Source organism: Aethalodelphis obliquidens, unplaced genomic scaffold (assembly GCF_003676395.1).
Source record: "Aethalodelphis obliquidens isolate GAN/ISIS:26980383/991018 unplaced genomic scaffold, ASM367639v1 scaffold19, whole genome shotgun sequence".
In the NCBI taxonomy this organism is placed as follows: Eukaryota; Metazoa; Chordata; class Mammalia; order Artiodactyla; family Delphinidae; genus Aethalodelphis; species Aethalodelphis obliquidens.
The window spans coordinates 4,336,040-4,346,371 of record NW_020837963.1 but is presented as its reverse complement, the minus strand read 5'-3'; positions in this window follow the sequence as shown (position 1 = coordinate 4,346,371).

The window sequence follows — 10,332 nt, the reverse complement described above, 5'->3', positions numbered from 1 at the left end:
TTTATTTCAGCTGGTTTTCAAGTTAAAATTGTGAAATACTGATTTCCTTCCCACCACCCACACCAAATATTTTAGTCTATTTAAAGTACAAAAAAAAAACAAAGTTAAGAAAACGTTGCTTAAATGTCCTGTGATTTCTGGTCAAATTTTATATATATTTATGTGTGTCTGTGTATGTGCTTTCACTTTTTACCTTGTTGGCTCTCTACCTGTGTTAATAGTACTGTCACCATTGAAAGGTGAACATTTTTCCTAGCATTAAAAAGAAGCGATTTGAGTTGTTTACCATGTTATTATGGGACTAATTTTTAATCGTTTTCATTGATTTTGACTTAAACTGATCTTTTTTTAGAGGGGATTATATTTTGCTGACCACACTCTAAATTGTACAGAAACAAACAAAATTTGTTATGTGTATTTTCACATAATGCAATTATGCTATTGAGTGCATCTTTTTATTTTTTAAGTTTGGTGTTATATAAAAAGATTATCCCACTCCCCTGGCAGACAGATAACGCACTGCTTAGTATACACACACAAAACGCACCTCATAGTGCTAGTAGGTTAGGCATTTTAGTTTACTTCAGAGCTTGCCTGTACCAAATAATGATCTAATACACATGATCTGTGCTGTAAATGGACTAGAAAGTGAAATTCACATTTACCTTCAAAATGTACTCTTAGCAGAAACAGCAAATGGTATTCTTTTAAAGATTTCATTGAAAAATAATACATAAGGTGTACTCATAATTAATATCATCATGAAATAATTGAAAAACAAACTTTTTAGATCAACCAGACTTTCTTTGTGCCTCGCAGGAACTCAGTTCCTAGGATGAATCAATACTTCTCTCATTAGCAGACTGCTTTCATTAGACCATTTAAGACACCTACGTTAGGATGCAACAAAAGGGACCTCAAAATCTAAAATACACTATGCTGCTTGGCATTGAACAGCCCAGGGCCTAGCTTGATTTCATTAACAATTTTGTGTTGGTAGGAAACCTACTTGAACAAATCCTACTTAAATTGCTACACCATACAACTCTATAAACAATCTAAAAGGAGCCTTCCAGTATTGAACTGCAACATCACTTCAGTTGACAGATGACTAGAAGAGATCCTTTTCCATCGTCACTTCACCCTGGGAACTTTCCTGCTTGTTACCCTGGTGTTAGTGACACTGGTTATCTGTGTCGGAAGATTTTTTATAGCAACCCCAGTGTCCATAATTGTGCATATTCAAGGGACTGAAGGGTAGGAGAGAAGTATTATTTGTATGTTTGGCCTTTCTCTCCAGTTGGCAAATCCTTTTTTCGCACTTGCTTCAAAAGAAATTGGAAGTCCTAGTGTGGGAAGCATGCCTATTAATATCACACAGATGTACTCCAGTGCCCTCGTTCTCAGCGTGAGGTGTGCCCAAGGACTAGGGTGAAGGTCATGTTCATCCGCTGCCCAAGAATATATTTGCACCATGCAGTTATCCAGCTTCTTTTTAACAGACTCATCCTTTTCATCAAAATAATACAAGATGAGCCCAACCTAAAAATTAAAAGTTTGCAAATGTAGGGATCTAAAAGAAAAAGTCAAAGGCATACATAAAAGCTGTTTTCTGCTGCAATGAATAGATATGAAAATACTTGTAGAATTGATCGGATGCTAGTTTGCACATAGACTTAATTACATTCTTAAAGCGGACCACACTAACTGAGGGCAAGAACATTGAATCAGACTTATGGGTAGCAAGTTCTGTGATAAGCCAACACGATCTTTAGGAAGCTATGAGAACAGAGTATGTTACTGTGCTCCAGTCCAAGCTACATGACCTTATTTGAGATAGGGATTTGCCATAGTTTTTATAATCTTCAATTTTTTTGTACCTGCTTTAATGCTGTGCAGCAATAAGTTTGTTTAAAAAGTTTAGAAAGTAGTTCAGGAAGGATAAGATCACAGAGGAAGGAGAAGTTGTTTCTGAACTGTGTGGTGCAGGACGAGGAAGGACAAGATACGATTTAAGCACAGTGTTCAAGGATGCATTGAATTTGGATAGATGGAGAGGACTTTTGGGGCCAGTCAAAATGAGGTCTTGGAACAGAACTTGTGGATCTGAACGTGCATGAAAGCTGGACAACTTTACTGAGCTGCTATGAATGGTGAGCAGAAAACTGACAACCACAAGCTAGGCAGGTGCTACTGTGAAGCCCACATCTAATAATAGCACCTAGATAGCCAGGAGGTAAAAGCCATACATAACTCTACACCTTGGGTCTTGTAATCTACACAGAGATTGTGCTACTGAGCTGGCTGGCTGGGGCAGAGGACATGAGAACACCAGCCATAACCCCAGCCAAGGATGGACTGCTGGTTTGGGGCGGGGGGAGTTTAAACATGTACATATATGTGTGTGTGTATTAAGTGAAATTTAACTTTCTTCTCACAGCTGGAGATGATTAATCTAGAGAACCCTCTGAAATTTTATGCAGAATTTTGTGTATTTGTAGACTTTTATGGTGAGAAGTAGCAATCATCAGAGAGGCCTTAACCACTGCCCAACAGTGATTCCATTGAGACCACCCATCTTGAACTTAAGCTAGAATTAACTCTGTTTTTAGATCTTGTTAAGGTTTTTTCCATGAGAGATCTTATCTCTAAGCTATTTTAACTTGTTATTGGCAGTATTTGATCACACTATTTTAAACATAAATGCCATGTAAATAAGATATTAATATAACTGATGACCCACTTTTAAATGATTGCAGTTTTTAAGTATGTTTAGGCTGTAGTGGGAAAAAATGAAGATTTACACAAGCCTAGCCTAACATCTGGAATAAAAAGTATTCTAGGTTGCCTTTTTATAATGAAAATACTTTTATATTGAAAAAACAGATTAGTGTCTTTGTTTTACCCAAGAACCACAAGTTACTTTGTTCCAACTTTTAAATCAAAATCTTGAATAATAGCATGTGGTATCACCACATTTTAAAAACGTACTTAGTCAATCATAAACACATTTTCTAAGGAATTGAATTTTATAGAGATAATTGAATGCTTTCATCTGTAACAGAATTAGTGGCCTGCAAACCACTGTGGTTTCTTGCTTTGCTCTGAAGTTGTTAAAGGGGGAATTTTCTGCTCCAAGTTACATGCATAAAGGAAGTAAGATGCAAAGTAAAATTCAGTTTTTAAATTCTAAAGCAACACCCACTGACAAAACGTTATCCTCTAAAAGTTTAACTACTTTTTAACTAAACAGTTGTTTTCCTGTCTTTTATCATTCCAGTATCTAGGTGCTTAAGTTAACATAAGTATAAAATCAAATATGTTAATAAAATCAAGCTAGACTTGGTAAACTAAATTTGGAGTAAAGTTTCTAGCAGTGTCTATGTGACATCTCATATGGTGTGATTTTCATTCAGCAAAATGTTACTTAATTCTCTATGTTCTGCTTCCCCCATTTCCATCCTACCCCTATAACCTCCTGCAATTAACCCTTAGAAAACTGCCTTATCTTAGAATATTTAATTGATTTGTTTCTGTTTTTTAAGAGCCAAAATCACAAAAGGGAGAGATGCCTAAGAATCTGGCTTGTTATTACATCCTTCAGAAAATCACCTTTAACATGGGTGTATATTTTGTGTATCCTCTCTTAATTTCTAGTTTTGTGGGTGTACTTTTATTCTATTGAGTATTGCCACCAAGGAACAACTAATCTTCACATTTACAATTTACATAATTAGTGATTGGCTGAAAAGGGGTATTGAACATAAAATCTTAGATAAAACTGAGAAATGGAAGATTTATATAATTTAGTCTCCTGGTTGGCTGTTTCTCAACTGGGAATACCAATGTCTTAAAGGACATTTAAGCAACAAAAATGCTAAGGGCGGGATGCTTGAAGAAAAGAGCCCTGTAATGGTCAACTACTTCAGTTATCTTGGATAATGGAATAAAACTCAGTTGCCTTTTTAAAACAAACTTTTTCTGTCTTTAATGACTTTGGACAGAATCACATTCTGCTAGTTTTAAGCCTTGGTTATCATTTCTGATGTAATGGAAAATACAGCTGAACTCAGAATCAGAGGTCTTCCATTTGGGCCCTGATTCTGCCAATTTATGGTGACATCAGATAGATAATTTCAACAGTCTGCTGCTTCAAGTTCCTCATTTCCTCCAATTCCCCAAAATGAGGAAGTTGCTTTTCAGGGTGGTTATGAGGATTAAATGAGAACACTTTACACAGAGTAGAAGCTCAGCGCTGGAGGACTGAATCCACAGTCGAGGGAGTGTCAGGAGGTGGTGGCAGCAAAGAAGGTCTTTGCTACCAAACCTGCCTCAGAAAAGCGGCAAGAGATACCACACTGAGAGATGTCAAGTAAATGAAAACCTATGGGAGCAGTTAACCGTTGCCACAGAAGTAATGCATAACAACCATAAAAGCCCAGTGGCGTGCAATTGCAAACATTCATTTAGTTTACGAGTTAGGTCAGTGATTTAGATGGGGCGTCTCTGGGTAGTTCTAGTTTTGCCTGGCTCGCTGGGGAGGTGGCCTTGACTCAGCCCTTTTCTGTGTCTCATCCTCCTGCAGCTACCCCAGGCATGTTTCCATGAGGTGGCAGGAGGGAACAGCAACCGAGCCCAGTCCCAGGAGCCCCTTTCAAGTCTGCACCCTCCCTACTGACTGATCGGCATTCCCCAGAAGCAAGCCCCAAGCAAAGCTCAGAGTGGAAAGGCACCACACAGTGAAATGGCAAAGGAGGAGGGTACCAGGAGGGTGAAGAATTGGGGCCCTAACAGCAATCAATCCACCGTGCCCACGCTTTGTGCTGTCTCACTGTTGTACTTGTTTGCCAGTGAAGAGTGGGAAATGTGGGGAAGCTGAGGACATCCCAAGCTGGGATATATTTGGTTCAAGTGTTTTCAGTCCATGGAGCATTAAGTAGAAGCCTCTTCTAACATACGCCATGAAGGTGAGTTAAAACCAAAGCAGTGTATTTTCTGTCTACTCTAGGTTCTTGCGGTTGCCCCTGGTCATTATCATATGACCAGAATCAGCACCCTCTAAACTTTGAGCCTGGCTTGTACAGAACTAGGAGAGTCCACCTCACAAATGAGGTAAAAAGAAGCCTTTGATTCAGAGAAACGTTTTCTCTTAATGATGAACTTTACGTTCATTAATGCCACTTCCAAAACCTTTCTGGGACTTCTTACGTACAAAGAAGCTGTATGCCTGCTGTACCTAACGCTGGACCTTTTTGGAGGCCTGAAGTGCTTTAGGAAAGGTTCACCAATAATAATGATGGATCACGGTATGTTGTAACTCTGACACACATTTTAAAAAAGGAAACACCACAATTATCTGTGTCCTGTTTATTACAAGTATCAAAATTGTCTGGAGGGTCCGAGTCTCTGCTGTTGAAGTTGGGGAGCGAGCGTTTCTTTGGAGACATGGCTAGGCTTGGTAGCCCTGGAAAGTGGAATTGACTTCAGCCTTCAACTTTTAGGTGCCCAATGTTTCCTTACCACATTTTTCAGAGAACTGAGTATATACCTCCTCGAATATATGTTTAAATGAGCTCCCCTTCCCCATATTCCTCTTTAATGGCCACACAACTCCTTTTGTTTATCACATTCATGTAAATACACAGAAATATTCTGTGGTCTTTTACGGGGGGCACAGTGGATGAAACTATATTTAACTTTATAATACACCCATTATTTTTGTAAAATACAAAAGCACCAGCAAAAAAATAATCCAGATTACAACCACCAGAGAAAACCACTGTTTAGGTGGTGTAATTTTTTCTTCTCCTCCTTGCTTTGGATGTATATGTATTTTTAACAGGAAATGTCTGAAGTATCTCCAGCAGCACGTTGAGTTAGAGAAAGCTATTACAGATCATAAGAAAAATCTCTAAAATTAAGCCATTCAGCAAGCCATAATGGACAATTTTTTTTAACTTTTTTTGAGCAACACACAAATTTGGTGTTTGAAATTAAATATAAACATTTTAGACATTTTCTCTGCATGATTTTTTTAATGTGCCTTAAATGACTATATACTTTCATTAGTGTATTTGAAACTAAACATTTCTTTGTCATGTCTGTTGCAAGTGTCCTAAAATAAAAGTGTGCAGTGGAACCAAAGAATTTTATTGATCAGCTAGCATTATGTTCGGATATAATGAGCATAGAAAATGTATTGGACATACATAGTATTAAACATGCCAAGTTAATCAATTAGTAATATTACATTAAACCATTCGTGATTACTTCCTTGTTCATGTTTTGGTAAATTGTTTAGGCAGTTATTAGATGAAGTTCTATCTTTTCTTATTTTCTAACTTATATTATCCAAAAGTATTATGCGTTTTACATACAATCCAAAAATGTCATAGTGCGCTTTGGTATTTTTTTTAAAAGCTACATGGTTATATAAGAACATTTTTTTCATGAAAACCAAAACTTCTGAACAATACATAGATATAGTTAAAAAAAAAAAAAAGAATTTCCTTCCATTCCAATCCACTTCCACAGCCCTCCCTGAAGAAAGCCTTTGGGTATTTTTGTCTTTGCTAAATGTGGACTGGGAGCTAAAATTTGCAAGGAAAGTTGATCTTATCTCCAGGTTCTAAGAGGCCCCACGGTGAGATGTATCTTTATCGGCCCTTAGGTGACCCGCCCCCCCCCCCCCCCCAGTCCCACGGTGACTCTCCAGAACTTTCATTCTCCTCACCACCAGTGCCTCTTTCTCCCCTCCTCAGCCCAGTGGCAGAGAAAAAGTTGTCTTGTGTCACGACTAAGCCATGGACTCTGAGCCCAGCTGGTTCTGCCTGGCTCCTCTAGAAGGTTTCCAATCAGTTATTCCTTCTCAGGTTTTCAGTTCTCAGTGGCCACTTGCCCCTTCCTGCAGCCTATATGTCCTCAGTAACTCCCACTTTAAAAGACAACAGGAAAATGAAGACAAACTTCCTTGCAACCCCGTAACGACTTTCTGTCCTGCTGTTCACAGCCAAGCATGTTGAGACCAGTTTGTACCAGCCATCTCGATTTTCTATCCTACCACCTTACTGGCTGAAGTCACTTCTCCAATTACTGAACTTGCCATTGGGTGCTGCACTTGTCTTTTCCCTCAGACTGGGAGGAAGTGACGTCCTGTCCAAGGCTAATTCTTGTACCAGTGCTTAGATAACTGTTTTCCGAAATGTAGTCACAGGGAGAGCTTTTAAAATGCAGCTTCCCTGGCCTCCCCTGAGGGATTCTGATTTAGCAGGTCTGGAAAGGAACAGTGAGAGCTGCATTTTTAGAAAGCCCAAAGTGACTGTCAGTCAGCAAACCCCTGCTTTAGACCGCATTTCCCTGTGAGCTTTCAGACCTTGCCCCGTCAATGCTATTCCATTTTCCCACCTCCCACACATTGCAACTTAGACTGTGCAAAAGTAAGTTGCACTTTCTTTATTTCATATAATTAATTGAAAATTCCTCATCAGCCCCATCTGGCTTTATTTAGGAGGGTGTGGGAAGAGGTAGATGACCTTAAACTTGCCAGTCAAAGATAACTCATTCTCTTATTCCAACAGTTTATGTTGGGCTTCAAATTGCCTCTTTGGAATAAATGCTCAGCTTTTCAAAGTGTCTTTCAGTCTTCCTCCCCGAGATGGCTCTAGTGGATGGGGGAGTAGAAGTCACCTCTGGGTGATGGGGGAAGCGGTTCTTCAGTGACTGTGCTCAGGTCCTTGGGCAGTCTTGCTTCTGCTGTTCCATCCTGCTGTCTCTGTTCAGTGGCTACTGTCCTTACTGAATCTGCTGGTGCATGTGAATGACTCCTTGGCTTTTGTTCACATGTTGGCATGTCCCGCTGCTGACCACAACTCTGCCATTGCCCATGGTTTCAAGGTCTCCCCTTTCAACAGCCTTCATTTTCCAACTTTAGGACTCTTTATCTGCTGACTCTTGGAAAAGGGGGAGGTTGGAACGTTGGGATGTCCTGAGCATCTTGCTCAAGCTTTGGGAAGCCAACAGAGTCTTCTCAGACTAGCTGGTCAGCTCCCTCTACCAATCATGAGCTAGTGCCCCTAAGCCGTATTGCATATGCCTCTGAGTCACAAGAAGGACTTCTCTGAGTGGCTCGCAATCTTCCCCAGGCTATGCCTAGGAAAGTGGTCCATTTACCCATCATGCAATTTCTGTCTCACCCTCCATCCCCATCCTGCCCCCTACACACACACACACACACACACACACACACACACAGTGAAGTCACAGATGTTCTTACTTCTTTAAAACCTACTCTTCCTTTCTGAATCCTTCTCTCTCCCTACGCTAGGAGTCTTTCTACTTTCTCCCTAATGAAACGACTCTCCTTACCTCATATCCCAAGTTCCCTGTATCTATGGCTTAGAGTAAATCTCCACGTTCAGTTGTCCAAGTTTGCTTTTGATATGTGAATGGAGTTCTTAGAATTTAGAACTCCCTTTTCATTCTCAATAAAACCCAACTTTCAAGACTCCTTATCTTCATCCTAGAGATATCAAAGAATAATAAAATAATAAATAAAGACTCTAAACGTCACAGCTGAGTAGTTACAATGCTATTACTCTAGTACACAGCCTTTTCTGTTCTGCCATTATTAAGCATGGCCTTGCTTTATTGGAAAGACTGCAGGAGGAAAACTGATGAGGAAGATGGAATCTTTAATATTATCAAAGTATTGGCTCTACATAGACATTCTTACCCCAGACTTGCTCTTTCTGGCTTCAGTGTTTGCCTGTTTTGGTCCTAGTACCTTGAATGTCCTTCTCTCTTCAGCCTGATATAACGTTAGTCATCCCTCAAAGCCCCGTTCAGATATCACCCCCACCAAGGACCTCTCTTTATTCTCTCCAAACTTCTTTGTCCCTTCTGAGCATTTCCTTTGTCATTTGTCTATACTGGTGGGAGGGCATTTATCATGTTATAATTAGGCCTGTGTACACTTAACTTCCTTGCTAAACCATGAGCTCCTTTCTGCCTTGGAAAGCTCTCCAGCTTTCACTCTGCACTTCCAAATTTATCCATTCTTCTTGACCCAGTTTAAATTTGATCTCCTCTGCAAAGTCTTCCCTAACCACCGCTATTGAAAATTCCCTCCCCCCATAGCAATGACTGGCCGCAGCACTTGGATGCTCGTGAGAGGTATATACACAAAATCTCATATGGAAGCCCTGGGAGAGAGTGACACGGGCACTCATGAAAGAAACCTCGACAGCCAGTTTGTAAGTATCGGGGCCTTTCAGGAGGAGTGGTTTAGGTTTAATGAACGCGACTTAGATTATAAGCTCCTTGACGTCAGAGGCTAAAATCAGTTTTTCCCAAACATTTCTTTTTTATATATGCTACATCTTTGTATCCACTTCAACATTTCTAGCAGTGCCTTATGCACAGCGGGCCTGCAGTAAATGTTCCTTGATCAACTGACAGGTGCTCAGAAAAACTTCCCTGATTGACCCTCTTGTGATGTCTTCCCTTTCTGACAACTCATAAATTTTTAAGTTGTTTTCCTTGAAATGCTTGGTATGCTTCTTTCCTCCCTCCACCTTTTTTTTTTTTTTTTTTTGCCTTCCACGGGGTCCCATCTTGATCAGCTGCTCTCATTTTCTCTTTTGTGATCACAGGTTTTGGCAAGCCCTGAAATGAGTGTGAGCTTGGGGTGGGAGCAGGGGGAGAGTTGGGATTGTGGGCCAACCCAATCCAGCTCACAGAAGTAAATGGTAACTGGAGGTGCTAAAGCACTTCTCTGAGTTTCAGGGGTAGCTTTTTTCAAAACACTGGAGGCCATGAGCCTTGTGATTCTCATCCTGTCCCTGGAAGCCAAGTGGACTTGGCTCAGTCCTTACCCTCCATTCGGGGCTGGGGGCTGTGAGTTAGACTGGTCTCAGGTGAAGCTGTAGAGGCTGCAGTGTGGTCCTAATGAACACGCCATGGCACTCCAATCCTTGGGGGACGATGGTGCTCATTCCAACAGAAAAACCTCTAAGTCAATAACTATGTCTTTAGAGAGCTAGACAGGCACAGACTTTGTTTTGACATGAGAAAACCAGGACTGGCACCCCCCAAATCAAGGGAATGAGGAAGATGCTGAATCTGGAAGGCAGTGCAAGAGTGTGAGCGTTCAGCCATGGCTGCGCCTGAGGGTGCATGGGGCTATTTTATTTACATTTCTAAATCAAATATGTTGGTTGATCAACCAGTCTTTTTTTGTGCCTCGCACTGTGGGTGCTTGTAGGAGAAACACCACCTATCTGGGAGAACCTTGATGTGCTGTCATGGATGTAACCAATTCTGACTGTAAAGCAG